At 53.0% G+C, this 13,721-nt stretch overlaps 1 protein-coding gene and 1 long non-coding RNA gene across 5 annotated transcripts in view; one reads left to right on the top strand and one right to left on the bottom strand.

Annotated features, from left to right (window-relative positions):
- Window positions 1-13,721, top strand: part of LRRN2 (leucine rich repeat neuronal 2) — a 77,769-nt gene that overhangs the window by 9,034 nt on the left and 55,014 nt on the right. The window lies entirely within an intron of this gene.
- LOC103561272 (uncharacterized) lies at window positions 10,150-13,712 on the bottom strand. The gene is made up of 3 exons (XR_547401.2): window positions 13,517-13,712; window positions 11,635-11,862; window positions 10,150-10,324 (listed from the first exon to the last, which is right to left on the bottom strand). It is a non-coding gene; the product is annotated as an uncharacterized lncRNA (long non-coding RNA).

Here is a 13,721-nt window from a genome sequence, read left to right as displayed (position 1 = left end):
CTCAGTTTCTCCAAATATAGGCTATCGGCTTAGGTTGCTTAGGGCTATGTGGGCCCCGGAGCTGGTCCCCAGGTGGGCTTTATCACAGCCACCTCCTCTTGGCAGAGACACAGATCTATGAAGGAACGGGGCTCGGCCCCCCTGGCCTAGGCTACACCTGCCCGCCTGCAGCCTATGCAGCATTTATTACACCTAACAAGCTGCAAGTGGGCAGGACCAGGCCCTGGGGAGGGGAGGGCGAGGAGGAGCAGAGCCCGGTGCCCCCAGGGATCAGCACCCTCATAGCACGTTTTCTCCCCTCTGCCAGGTGTTTTGGCCTTCCCAGCTCTCCCCACAGCACACCTGAGCCACAGGCCGGCCCCCAGGGCTGCCGGCTCCTGGTGTCAGTCTCCATGGCAACCCCACATTTGCCGTTCTGGTTTCTAATGACTTATTGGTGTGTGTGGTAATTGGCAGAGCTTGGCAGGCAGAGCTAGAGGAGCTGGGGAGGGGGACGGGGCAGGGAGAGGGGCTTGGCTGTGGGGAGGGGGTTCAAGTTTTGGATGGAGATAGAGGTACGCTTTCTTCCTGCCCCACCCTTCCTGTTCCCTGCCGATTAATATCCAGAGTAAGGGAGCTGCTTCACGTCCAGGTCCTGCCCTCTCCGAGGAGCATCAGCCCTCTCCAGGCCCTTGAGAGGGAGACAGATGGACAGACAGATGTGGAGCACAGCTGCTCACCTGTCAGGCAGAGGCGGGCAGGCATGGGGTGCTGAGGGCATGCTCATCTATGGCAGGTCAGACCACTCGTGTTTTCTGCCACTCCCCTGCCTATTCCCTGGGCCCTGAGGACAAGGGTGCCTCCTGGGCCCAGTAGCCGCTGCCTCTTGGGGAGGGAGCAGGGTAGTGTACCCCCAGGACAGCTCCTTGTAGCACTTGGCCTCTCGCTCAGAGAACCGAGCCGGGCAGCGTGAGTGAAACGCCAGCTTGCACAGGTACTGGGTGAGCCAGCCACGCAGTCCAACGTGGAGGGATGAGTGAGGGCCTGGCCGTCTCCGCTGCTCTTCGGCAAAGTTTCCCGAGCTCAGAACTCCTTCCCCAGGGCAAGGCAGTGGGAAGGCCCTGGCCCGGTTGCTTCAGTCTTCCCCCACACCTCTCTACCTCGCCTTCCTCTGTCTCTCTCAGGTCCATTCTCTGTTTATCCAGTCCTGAGGGGCAGCTTGGTGAGCACCATCTTAGAGTCGGACCCATCTGGGTTAGAATCCAGTGGCCATTGCTTATCAGCTCTGTGACCTTGGACATGTCTCTTAGTCTCTCTTTGAGCCTCAGTGTGCTTGTCCATGAAATGGGGTTGACATACGCATCTCACAGAGTTGTGAAAATGAAACCAGCTCACACTCCTGAAATGCTTGGCACATAGTAGGCACTAATAAATATGAAAGAATTTTAAAAGTCATCTTTTATCTGCTCAAATAGGAGCAATGTGATCAGTAACTTAAAAAGCTCTGATGGGAGTGGTAGAGTTTCCTTTTTTAAATATTTGAAAGTAGTCTTCATTTATTCGGTAAGCATTTATTGAGGATCTATTGTGCACAAAGTACACAGGTCCGGGCTGTTAGGGCCAGGGGCTAGGTCTCCTTTATGATTAGGGCGAAATCAGGTGGGCTGTGCGTCTCTCAGCATACAGCATCTGACAGGAGAGGGAGAGAGAAGGAGGCCAAGGAGGACTGGGAGCAGAGAGAGGGTGGCCCAGGGTCACCCATGTAAGTGGATCTTCCGCAGATTGCTGAGAAGCGGCTGGCCCCACGAGACAGATCTGCCTTGTGAAGGCTCTGCTCTGTGTGGGTCATGTGCACTGAGACATGCCTGACTCCTCAAAAGGGGCGAGTCTGTTTTTAGAACTGGAAAGTGGATGCGGGAGCCGGTGGGTGCCTGCTCCTCCACTTTCGTAAGCTGCTGCTGAGGCTTGAGGGGGCCACCAGTGACCACCCAGCCACCAGACAAGAGGAGCAGATGCACCTGGACTCACCTGGGCATGTGAGCAGATCACGGCTCCCTCAGCTGGTGCTGGGAGGAGGGGAGGGGAGCAAGGGGGAGCTGGGAGCCTTGGCTTCCGTCTCTGCCGGCAGATGGACTTCTGCCTGCAGCAGGAGCCTGTCTGTTCTTCTAGCAGCCTCCCTGCAGCCTCCTCCAAGACAGAGCGCCAGAGATGCGCAAAGAGAACGTCAGAGACAGCTGGGGCCCTGGGGAGTGTCTGGCCCACGCTTCCCCACCTTCTCGTTCACATTGTAGCACACGTACACAGTCTGCCCGCTGGTCAGTCGGAGTCCCTGGGCCCGGGGCTGAAGGTCGAGGTCTTGCACACCTTTAACCATTTGTGGCCTCCAAGAGCCGTTGGGAGCTCCGGCGTAGCCAGCTCCCCCAGCCTACCTTTACTGATGAGAGTCTGAGGTCCAGGGAGGGAAAAGGACTCGCCCAAGGTCCTGTGAGTGTCATCAGGACTAGATATAAACCTCCTAACTTCTAACCCTGTGCTGTATCTGTTATCTCTTCTCAAGACTCCTTCCGCTTTCTCTCCTGCCCTTTTTCTGTGGAGAACGTACTTCAAGTGCCCGGGAGTGTACTTTCTCTAAGAGAGCATTATTCCTTAAATCTCAGAAAATGAGGCTGCGTCTGCCCCTCCACCTTTCCTCAGCAGCCACCTCCTGCTTCTGTGAAGCCTTTGGCATCTGTGCGTAGACGTCTTCACCTTTCCAAGTCCGCCCGTTGTCCTGGGTGAGCTCAGTGACTAGATGGGCAACTCGTCTGCAGTGGTTTCCCCACCTCAGCCACTCCCTTCCAAGGTCACACCCTAGATCTTGCCATCACCTGAAAATCACTTAACAGAGCACCCTGCTTTCTGGTCAGCACCTCCTGGTCTCCCAGCTTGCTTGTCCAGTGACTCCCACACAGCCATCTTTGATCTCATTGGGACCTTTGGTCCACTGGCAGCTCCACTTTCTTGCCAACCATCCATTACCTTCTTCTGCCTTGCCTTCTCGGAGTCCAGGTAGCTTCCATGTTCCATCATTTTAAGAACTCCCCTGCCAATATCCTAAGCTCTCTTGACCCTCTGTCTTTTTATTGCCCCAGTCTGGCGAAGTCCCAGGTCTGGATTAATCGCTCTCTCTGTGTCTCTATGCCTGCGTCCAGACAACTCAACTGCTAGAAAAAGACACTAAATGATGCAGATTGGTACCTCTAAAAATTCGCCATCACCAACCCAACTTATTCTTCAAAAGTGCCTGGTGTTCCTACCACACTCCTCTGGCTATCTCTGCCCTGACTCTCCACAGCGACCATTTCACACCTTCCTCCCCACAAGTCCACCCATGCCCTCACTCTCAGCTGAGGACCTCCCTCCGACTTCACAGAGAACTACAGGTCGTCAGGCAGGACTCCCTAAGCCTGTCCAGCAACCCTGAGACACGCCTGCGTCTGCGCCAGTGCTCCCCTCCTTCCCTCCTGTCTCCGCAGAGGAGGCGACACTTCCATTGCAGCCCCGCTCCTCCCTGCCTGGGTTCTAGATCCCGGCCTCTGGCCTCCTCAGGAGCACCCTTCCACCATGCTCAAGTTTATCCATCTTCAGAAACAACAAAAACAAAAACCGTCCTCAAGCCCAGCTCCACTTCCTGCCACCACCCTGTCTCTTCTCCTTGCTCTCCAGATTTCTTGAAAGAGTTGGCTACGCTAGCGCTCTTCATTTCTGCACCTCCCACTTCTTCCTCTGCCCCACTTCAGTCTGCCTTCCTCCCCGTCGCTCTCCGGGAACAGCTCTCTGTGTCGCTAAGCACAGGGAACATTTTTTATTTCTCAGCAGCATTTTTCACTCCTTTCTGCCACTTGCTTTTCCCTTGGCTTCTCTGACCTCATATTCCTGGCTTTTCTGGTTATTTGTAAGTCTTCTTTGCTGACTCATCCCTCCTTTCCCTTTCTTTAAATGTTGGCGTCCCTCATGTCTGGTTCAGGGTATTCTTTTCCCACTGGGTACTTGTCCCCAGGCCATCTTATGAGAGGCTTCTGTTATCACCCACATGCAGGTGACACCCAAATGTACGTCTGTACCCTGCGCCTTTTCTTCTGAGTTCCATATCCTTATAGCCACCTGCCTAGTTGACTAAGTTGATGTCCCAAGAAACCTCAGACTTGGCAGATGTAAAGACAGAGTCGTGATTCTCCTCCTGAGTCTCCCACTGCCTTCTCCACTCCCTGCCTGGTCCCCCTCCAGCATTGCCTGTTTCTGTGAATGGCACCACCTCAAACCAGTTCTGTATTCTGGGAGCCATAAACTGGGAGTCATTGTTGACTCTTCCCGTTACCCCCTTACATCCAGTCCATCACTAGATGCTGTCTGATCTCGGAAACAGCACCTGCATCCATTCACTCCTCCTCATCCTCACAGCCTCCTCTTGAGGCTGCCCTCACCTCTCGCCTGGACCACTGGGATGACCTTCTAATTGGTGTGCCTAAATCTGCCCTTGGATCTCCAGTCCAGTCTCTGAATAGCTCCTGGAACGGCCTTTTAAGGACACAGATCTGATCTGGTCACAATCTCCCAGACTCTCAGAGCTCTCCAGGGATTCCCGGTGCCTGCCCTGCCCTCAGGTACTCTGCACATTGGCTTCTTTCAGTTCTTTGACTGCTGAGCTCCTCTCTGTCCTACGGCCTTCACACATGCTGTTCCCCGGCCCTAATCACCCTTCCCACCCCAAACTTCTCCTCCCGAAATCCTAGTTATCTTTCAGATCTCAGGTCAAATAGCTCTTCTTTCCAAGAGCTTCCCCAGGGTCCCTCCAGAATTTTACCAGGCCCTGCGAAACCCTCTCTGAATGACCATGTGCTTCCTTCATCACATGCATCACGAGATCTAATTATATAATTGGTACTTATTAGATAAACGTCTGTCTCTGCCACTAGGCTGTGACCCAGGAGGGTGGAGACCCTGTCTGTTTAGTTCACTGTTGTAGCACTGCTGCCTGGCACAGAGCAGGTGTTCAAAACTATTGGGGAAGTGACTTCATTCATCCAGGAAACCTTCCTCCAAGCCCAGAGTACACTCAGCATAGTCTATTTAAAATCTCTCTGCTGTCTTCCTTTTCTGCTGGGTAGGCCTCTCCTTGAGGACAGACTGCGCCTTATTCCCGTTGGTGCTCCCAGTACCTGGCATGTAGTAGTAGCAACAGTAACATGTGATGAAGACTCGCTGTGTGCCAGCTGCTTTATAGTAACTCAGCGGACCCTAAAAATAACCTTTTGCTATGGGTTCTATACCCCACTGTTTTTAACTTTTTTATTTTAAAGTAAGTTTAGATTCATTGGAAGTGCAAAGAACTGTACAGGAAAGTCTTGAGTGTCCTTCATCCAGCCTCCCCTGATATTAACATCTTACGTAACAACAGTGCAATATCAAAACCAGGAAACTGACATTGCTATAACTCAGAGAGCTTCTCCAGGTTTCACCAGTTACACAGACGTTCATGTGTGTGTGTGCCCGCGCGTGTGTAGCTTTGTGTAACCACCACCACCACAAGACGCTTAACTGTGCCATCACAAGGCCCCCTTGTGCTAACCTTTATGGCCCCAAGCCCCATCCCTGACCCCTGGCAGCCACTCGCCTGTCCTCCATCTGTGGTTATGTTATTTCACAAATGTTATATAAATGGAATCAGACAGGCTATAATCTTTTGCTGTTGGCTTGTTTTCATCAGCGTGATCCCCTCGAGGTTCGCCCAGTTGTCGCCTGTGTCCATAGTCTGCTCCTTGTTGCTGAGTGGAGCCCTGTGATGGGGTCTGCACCCACTACCCCATTTTACGCGTGAGGAAGCGGACACAGCTCGTAAGTGGTACTTAATAAACATTTAGTAATAGGCACCTCGTGGCTGTTTATTGTACCGAGCTCAACTGAGTGAGGGTACTTTGTGCTCTTAGCACCCGCACGGTGTTTCACCAAGTCAGGGCCCAATAAATATGCCAGTGAAGATGCGGGTCCAGTAGCATCTTTGTGTACGTAGGTAGCAGCAACATCTAACTTACCCCTGTGCCTGGATATCCACGGGAGAGGAGTATGTCCCTCTCAGTATCTACTTTCAGTTTTGCTTGGAATTCTCAGAAAAGGAAAATTTGGGCAGTAAATATGATCACATACAGGGCTGGCATTTTATTGCCCAAAAAGCTATTGGTTCCAAATCCATATATGCCTGTTTGCATGGTGTTTGCATCTGATTTGCAGGCTGCTCATTTTAACACAATGCAGAGAAATCCTTCCAGCTCCTGCTTCTTGTCGCCACTACCTCCCGACTGCTCCTGGGTCACACTGTGCTGGTGAAGCCTGCAGAAACGGTGGGTTGGGTCCTGAAAGTCCCACCCGAAGCTGCAGAGTCCGCTCAGGTGTTTTGCTTGTGGAAGAGAAGCCGAGTTACCGCCACTCGGCAGGAGCCTCAGGAGAGTTAATTAAGGAGAATTTGTGGATCTGGTGGACGTCCTCACCCTCAGGTGTGGAGAGCCAAATGTGATTAAGTGATTGGAAAGGGACCACAGGTCGGACTAGTCTCCATCCTGGGCACAGTGCCCAGGAGACGGGCTTGCTTGAATGCCTCTTCGATCCCTCTGCTTGGGAGGTGAGGCAGGAGTGAGCTGACCCCAGCCTATAGGGACGCATTGGAGTTAAGTGGAGTCTCCAGGGTGGGACTTCCACAGAGAGTGTTTGGAAATGTGCCCCGTGGCCTCACAGGGAACCTGTGGTTTTAGTCCAATCAAGGCCTTACCTTGGTAAGGTAACACCTCGTCACAGGGTCGGATGAAAGGGTGAGACGGGGCCCTGTCCCCGAGGAGCTGCTAATGGTGTTGGCCCACCTTAAGCAACTACAGATAATCAAAGGCCAAACTCAATGTTACGGGCCCTACAGCTAGTGGTAGTTGGTGGAAAAAAGAGACCACACTAATTGGAGAAGGCGTCCTGGAGGAGGTGAGACTCACGCTGGATGTTGAAGACTAGGCCTAGGAACCCAGCAATGGGACCACATGGACTCAGAGACTCGGAAGGAAACGTTAGAAGAAAGCAAATAGGGATCTAGTATGAAGCTCACAAAAAGGTTCAAAATAAGATGTCAAGGGGCTGGCCCTGTGGCTGAGTGGTTAAGTTCGCGTGCTCCGCTGCAGGCGGCCCAGTGTTTCGTTGGTTCGAATCCTGGGCACGGACATGGCACTGCTCATCAAACCACGCTGAGGCAGCGCCCCACATGCCACAACTAGAAGAACCCACAACAAGAATATACAACTATGTACCGGGGGGCTTTAGGGAGAAAAAGGAAAAAAATAAAATCTTTGGAAAAAAAAAAACAAGACGTCAAAGTTAATTTTGACCTTTGGCAGGTGATTGGGATTATGCTCCCAGGAATGCATGTCACTCTGCTGTCAGGGCACCTCAAAGGAAAAGTTGAAGAGTCCTCTCTAAAGGGATGGAGCGATAGTTAAGGAGACAGATGGACTGTTGGGAGAATGAGCTCCTTAGGGCCAGTACTGGGGGAGAGGGTGTGATGCTCTGATTTAGGACAGTGTCCTAAGGACTCAAGTGGAAGTTTGTCATTCAGGGGAATTGAACGGGAAGAAAATATGACAGCACGAGATGGTCACTGGGATAGAGCTGGCAGTGTGCCAAGAGACTGCATGAGGGCGTAAGGAGAGGCTGCCTAGGGGGTGGGGATGAGCCTGCCGGAGAAGCTGATCCCAGAGGGAGGGTGAGCACAGGGACCCGCAGACCACAGGGAGAGCCTTCCAAGAAGGAAGGGTTTTCAGCCACGCTGGATGATTCTGTCAAGCTCCTCCAGGCTGAATGCTGAGAAAATGCTGCTGGATCCAGAAGAGCTGTGGGATTGAAATGCAACTCAGGGGCGTATAAGCAAGAAGGGTCTGTGTTTAGAGGGAGTAACAGACAAAGGGGGCATTGTTGTTGTTTTCAAAAGTGGAGAGTGGTAAGTAAAGGACTGAGTTTCCTGAGGAGGTGGGAAGGGATGATGAGGTTGATTGTAAAAGGAGGAAACCTCTGTCCTTAAGTCAGAGGGAAGGCAGAGAGAAGGGGTAGCTGGCAGAGGTGTGGGGCGGAGCACAGTGAGGGAGGGCAACGGAAGTCTCGCCTGCCCATCGCTTCGGTCCCCTGAGGTCGGCAAGGTCGTCTGTCCAGAGGTCAGGGCGCAGAAGCGAGCACAGTGAGCGGCAGATCTAGAGACGGCTCTGCGGAGTGTGCTGGCAGCAGTGAGCAAGGAGTAAAAGGCCTGGGCAGGGAGGCACGAGCTGGAATCCCGGGGCTCTAATAGGCTGGTCTGCTGGCTTCCGTAGTTTCTTCCTGCAGCGCCTTGTGAGGAGAGGAACAGGCACGGGGTGGGGAGAATTGCTAATTCTTAAGTTGAGCCAGGGGCAGCAATGACCTCAGTAACCTTTGCCCGGCTCCAAAGCAGCCCAGTCTTCTGCAGACACCGCGCCCCCCCACCCCACCCCCAACCTGGCCTCCTCCCATGAACAGCCCAGCAAGGAGGTCTGCCTGCTTGGCCCTGCCTCCTGGGAAGCTCTCCACTTTTCAGAGCTTGAGGCCACTTCTCCTTGGCCTGACCTGTCAGTGGGTCCAGCTCTAAAAGAGCCCCATTTGCCCTCTGCTGCCCTCTGTGCACTGTTTTCATTTTTCTCGCCTCCTCGATCTTGCAACAGCAGCTTAATAGCCTACAAGAGGGTCAGACTGGGAAGATGAATACCAGCCTGAGGAGGACTGGTCCTGCCTCTCCATTAGGGAGGGGATGGAAGGTGGGAAGCCGAGAATGGATAATCCAAGGAAATGCAAACAGACGCAACATGCAGCTCGAGGGATAATCCAAACAGCATTTCCTCTCATGCTTGGCATGTGCAATGCTGACTTGAATGCTGCCGATTGGCTGGCCTAATTAGGTCTGACTTGGGGAACACTGGCTGCATTTCCCAGGGTACAGTAGACAGTGAGGAGAAACCAGAATGGGCAAGGAGTGTTTGCTGGAGAGAAGCCACCAGGTGAATCTAGTCATGCATCACTTAATGACAGGGGTACGTCCTGAGAAATGTGTCATTAGGCACTTCCATCACTGTGCGAACATCAGAGTGTGCTTACACAAACCTAGATGGCATAGCCTACTACACCCTAGGCTCTATCGTACTAATCTTATGGGACCACCGTCACATACGTGGTCTGTCATTGACTGAAACGTCATTATGAGGCGCATGACTATAATCCCCAAGTGTACACACAAGCAGAATGGAGGGTCCATGGTGGCTGCCAGTCTTTGAAAACTTGGCACATCAGAGCAGTCCAGATACTGGCAGGTCAACCCAGAACACAGCTTCCTTATCAACGTATTCCTCGCATGTTATGTGTTGACCTCCTAATGGCCAGGTTAACAGGGAGAATGCCTGTGCAGATGGGCTGTGTCAGGGCAGTGGTCCAGCGTGACATATCCCTGTCACTGCCTGCACATGCTGACGTGCCCCAGGCCCGTGAGCGGATGCCTCGAGCACCTCTTTGCTAAAGGACTATGAAGGCTTCCGGGGGCTGCTGCTCTGCCCCCCCTCCCCTCACCCAGAATGGCTTCTGCTTCCTTTGCACCTTTGGCAGCAGTCCACGGTCCAGCTGAAGGAGGGAGAGGGCTGCTGCAGCAAAGAACATGAGGTTGAAGGAATATCCCACATGCCTCTGGAAATGACCCATTTGAGAAAACATGAGTTCCAGTCTCAGCTCTGGCCTCAGTGTCCTGTATAATCTTGAGCTATTCACCAAGGCTTTCTGGGCCTCCATTCCCCTGCGGAGGCCATTTTCCATCTCAGACCCTAAGGAGATTTAGTAAAAGGAGTTTCCAGTCAGCATGAAACCAAGCTGTGCTCTGAGCAGTGGCCTCCCCAGGCTTAGGACAGAGCTGAACTGTTTCTCAGTGTCCAGACAAGGGATTGTGGCAGATTTAAAGACATCTGAATTTAAGGCTCAGTTCCCAGCTACCTGTCACCTGTTTGCCCTTGGGAAGGTTGTTCTTTACCTGATGGTCAACTTTTCATCCATAAAATGGGACTTACACCTTACACGAAGTGTTGGTGAAATCAAATGAAATAACGTGTGAGAAAGTATTTTACAAATTCTTAAATGTTCGATCACTGTTAGAGGTTGAGGGGAGAGGTGGCAGGGACTGTGAGGAGATCGTGAGGCTAGAGGCATCCAGGTGTGAGTTCAAATTCCAGCTGTTTGTGTGCCTGTGGCCTTGGACAAGTTGGTGAACATCTCTTAGTTGTGGTTCCATCATCTGTAAAGTGGACACAAGTAAGCCATGTCAGAGGATTATTGTGAGGATCAGATGACACGGTGTCTGTAAAGGGTCTGGAAGACGGGAGAGGCTCCCCAAATGTTGATCCCTTCCCCACGCCCCAAATCTAGCTCCCCCTCCCTTGTCTCCGCCCTCCCAGGCCTTCAAGTCAAGGGCAGCTCGGAAGATGTAATTTGCACACACTTTCAGACATTCAGCCTGTCCTGGCATTTCTCTTTGGAAATGCCACATTGTCTACATCCTCCTCAGCCACGTGTCTTCCATCTTGGGTTCCTTCTTCTCGTCTACAGTAGGTGCTTGCTGAGGAGTGCACGACTGGTCAACCCAGTCCCCAGTCCCTGTGGAGTCGTCAGGCCGTTTGGTGGCCCTCCGCCTCTGCTAGGGACCAGCTTTCCCCGTGCTGGCTTTCCTGTTTGCCCAGCCATCCCAGGGCAGCATGTCCAGGGGACAGGAGTGCTGGAGACGGCTCAGAGAGTGCTTCTCCCTGAGGAGGGCCTCCTCCCCGTCCTGATCCTCCTTAGCCCAGAGAGCTGCCCGCTCACGGCCCACTGCTGCTCCTGCTGCCTGACAGCGCTTCCTCTGTGCTGCAGCCTGGCCAGCCTCTGACCCTCGCTGCCAAGGGTGCCTGGGAGCCCTTACCCACCCAGCTGCCCCACCAGGCTCCCAGCAGGATGGCACTTAGGCCTTTTGACTGGTCAGATGTGCCAGCCCCTATGTGGTCTGGTCTGGTCTCAAAATCACCGTTGGGGAGGAGGGGGATGTTCATGCAGATTCCCAGACAGTGCTCCAGACCAACTAAATAGATTCCAGGGTGTCCAGAAATCTGCATTTTAAATAAGCTCCCATGTGATTCTTATGCACAGTGAAGTTTGAAAACCATTGGTGTGACTTCTTTTCTCGTTTTTGTTGAGGTAGAACTCAAACAACGAGGCACACGAATCGTAAGTGTACACTTGATGAATTTGTCCATGGGGTGTACAGTAGCCCCACGTCACCACAGCCCGGCTGCAGCTCCCGCACAGGCGTGCACTCAGCAGCCCCTGAAGAGGTGGCCATCCGCAGAGGCCTAGAACCCCGATGAGTTCTGCCTGTGTTTGTGTTTCGTATGGTCGAGTGTTTGGCTTCCTTCACTCAACGTTGTGGCAGTGCTGCCTACTCTTAAAAGCCCAAACGACTTCCCTTCCCTTCCCTTCCCTCACGTTACTCTCTCCCTCAGGACAGGTTGGCGGGTAGACAGATAGGGACAAACGAAAAGGGAAAGAAAGGAAGCAGCGTTTCCAGGGCCTGACCTGAAGCCACTCTCACTGCGGTTTCCTCGAGTCCTCCCCGGCCAGGCCTTGCGGAACGGCGTCCTTCAAGCATTAGTGTCTGGAGGCTCAGGACCCGTCGCTGTGCTGCGTGGAGGACTGGGCCCATTCCCCTGCCAGTCTCCCTGTCACAGCTCCTGGGGACACTCATTTGTTGTGTGTGGATTGCCAGAGGCCAGGCACATTCCAGATGAAATTGGCCAATTTAAACTACAAATGAAAAGACAAATGAGATGGAAACTGCACAGAACAAGCCTGCTCCTCGTCAGCAGGCGTCAGTCCTGCCGTGCGCAGCCACACGGCCTAGTTAGGCCTTCCCTCGACTGAGGCCAGAGAGGCTTTTCCATCAATGGGCAACCCTGTCTCCTTCGCAGCCAGCCAGAGGAGCAGCTCACGAGGCTTTGAGGGGAGCTAGCGAGGGTGCCTGTGTGTGGAGTCGGGGGAAGAGGGGACAGGCAGGGGACACAGAGCAGGTACAGAAACCAGGCGACAGAGAGAGGAGATTTCATCATTGCAAAAGAAAAAAATATATTTCAAGCATCTACTATGTGCCAGGCCCTGTGCTCTGCGTTCAGGTTATAAAGACAGACAGGACCTGCCCTTAAGGGTCCCCCAGCCTAGGGGAAGAAAAGAGAGAAAGTGAGATGATGATGACCATAGCAGAATAGGCAAGGAGAGATGGAGACTCGGCTGTAAAAGGAGAAGCAGCAGCTGGAAGGGAGAAGTGAGGACGCACAGGAGAGCTGGAGATGAGCATACACGGCCAGAAAGGAGGAGCGGGGGCCCACGGGCAAGCCACTGCCATTTCAAGACCAGGGAGCTACTGGAGCAGCAGGTGCAGAGCTGGGAGGAAGGAACTGGGAGGAGGAGGAGGGGGCCTGCCTCTGAGCCCTGGACCAGGGAAGGACAGCCAGGAGGACAGCCTGGAAGGGGCGTGCTCACAAATGGCTTTACAGACATCAGCTGCTTGGTTCCTGGTAAAGTGTAAAGGAGAGGGGCTGGCAGGGGCCGGGCTCCATCCAGTGAATGGAGTGAACCAGTCAGAACACACTTGGTCAGTGGTTTACTCCCCATTGTGCAAAGAGGAGTCGAGACCCAGAAGTTCTCAACCCCTGGGTCTCTATCTCATGCATTTCTGAGTTGAGAGAGTTGCAGAAAGGCAGGGAATGCAAATTTGTTTTTTTATGGAGCGAAATACAAGTTTTATAATAACAATAGCAGACACTTATAAAACACTTACCATTAGCCAGGCTGTTCTAAGCACTTAACATGTGCTAATCTATCTGCATAGTAAATAGGCGGGAGAAAAATCCTAGTGCGTTTCAAAGCCAAAGAGAGGCCGGCCCCGCGGTGGCCGAGTGGTTAAGTTTGTGCGCGCTCTGCTTCAGCCGCCCAGAGTTTCACCAGTTTGGATCCTGGGTGTGGACCTAGCACCACTTATCGGGCCATGCTGAGGCGGCCTCCCACATAGAGCCAGAGGGACCTACATCTAGAATATACAACTATGTACTGGGGGGCTTTAGAGAGAAGAAGAAGAAGAAAGAAGATTGGCAACAGACGTTAGCTCAGGGCCGATCTTTAAAAAAAAAAAACCAAACACAAGTGACTTCTAAACTGTCCATCTCCTCCCCCACCACACACACACGCACACACACACTCACACACACTCGCACACTCTCACACACACACACACACACACACACTCCCACACTGAAAATTGGTTGTGAACTGTTGACCGCTGAAAGCTCCAAGCCAACTCTCCTTTGCTGGGTGACCATGAAGCAGAGGTCCTGGGAGGCTGGATTTGAAAGCAGTCCCAGGAGCACGTGAATGATTCCAAATCTTGTGGGCCGGACATACTCACTCTCTCCCTCCTCGTCCTGAGCTGAAGCGCTCCAAGCCAGGTGCTCAGGGAGAGAGGAGACCCAGGAGAGGTCCTGAAAGATATGGCACTTGGGTGAGTGTCCCTCTCACCAGAGCCTGCTCTTGCCCATTACCAGAGCCAGAATCCATGTGCATGGCACCATGGTGCGTGTCGCCAAGGCTGTCACCAGGGAGCTAGTTTCCAT

Source organism: Equus przewalskii, chromosome 23 (assembly GCF_037783145.1).
Source record: "Equus przewalskii isolate Varuska chromosome 23, EquPr2, whole genome shotgun sequence".
Taxonomy (NCBI): Eukaryota; Metazoa; Chordata; class Mammalia; order Perissodactyla; family Equidae; genus Equus; species Equus przewalskii.
This window is presented reverse-complemented; position numbering and strand designations above follow the sequence as displayed.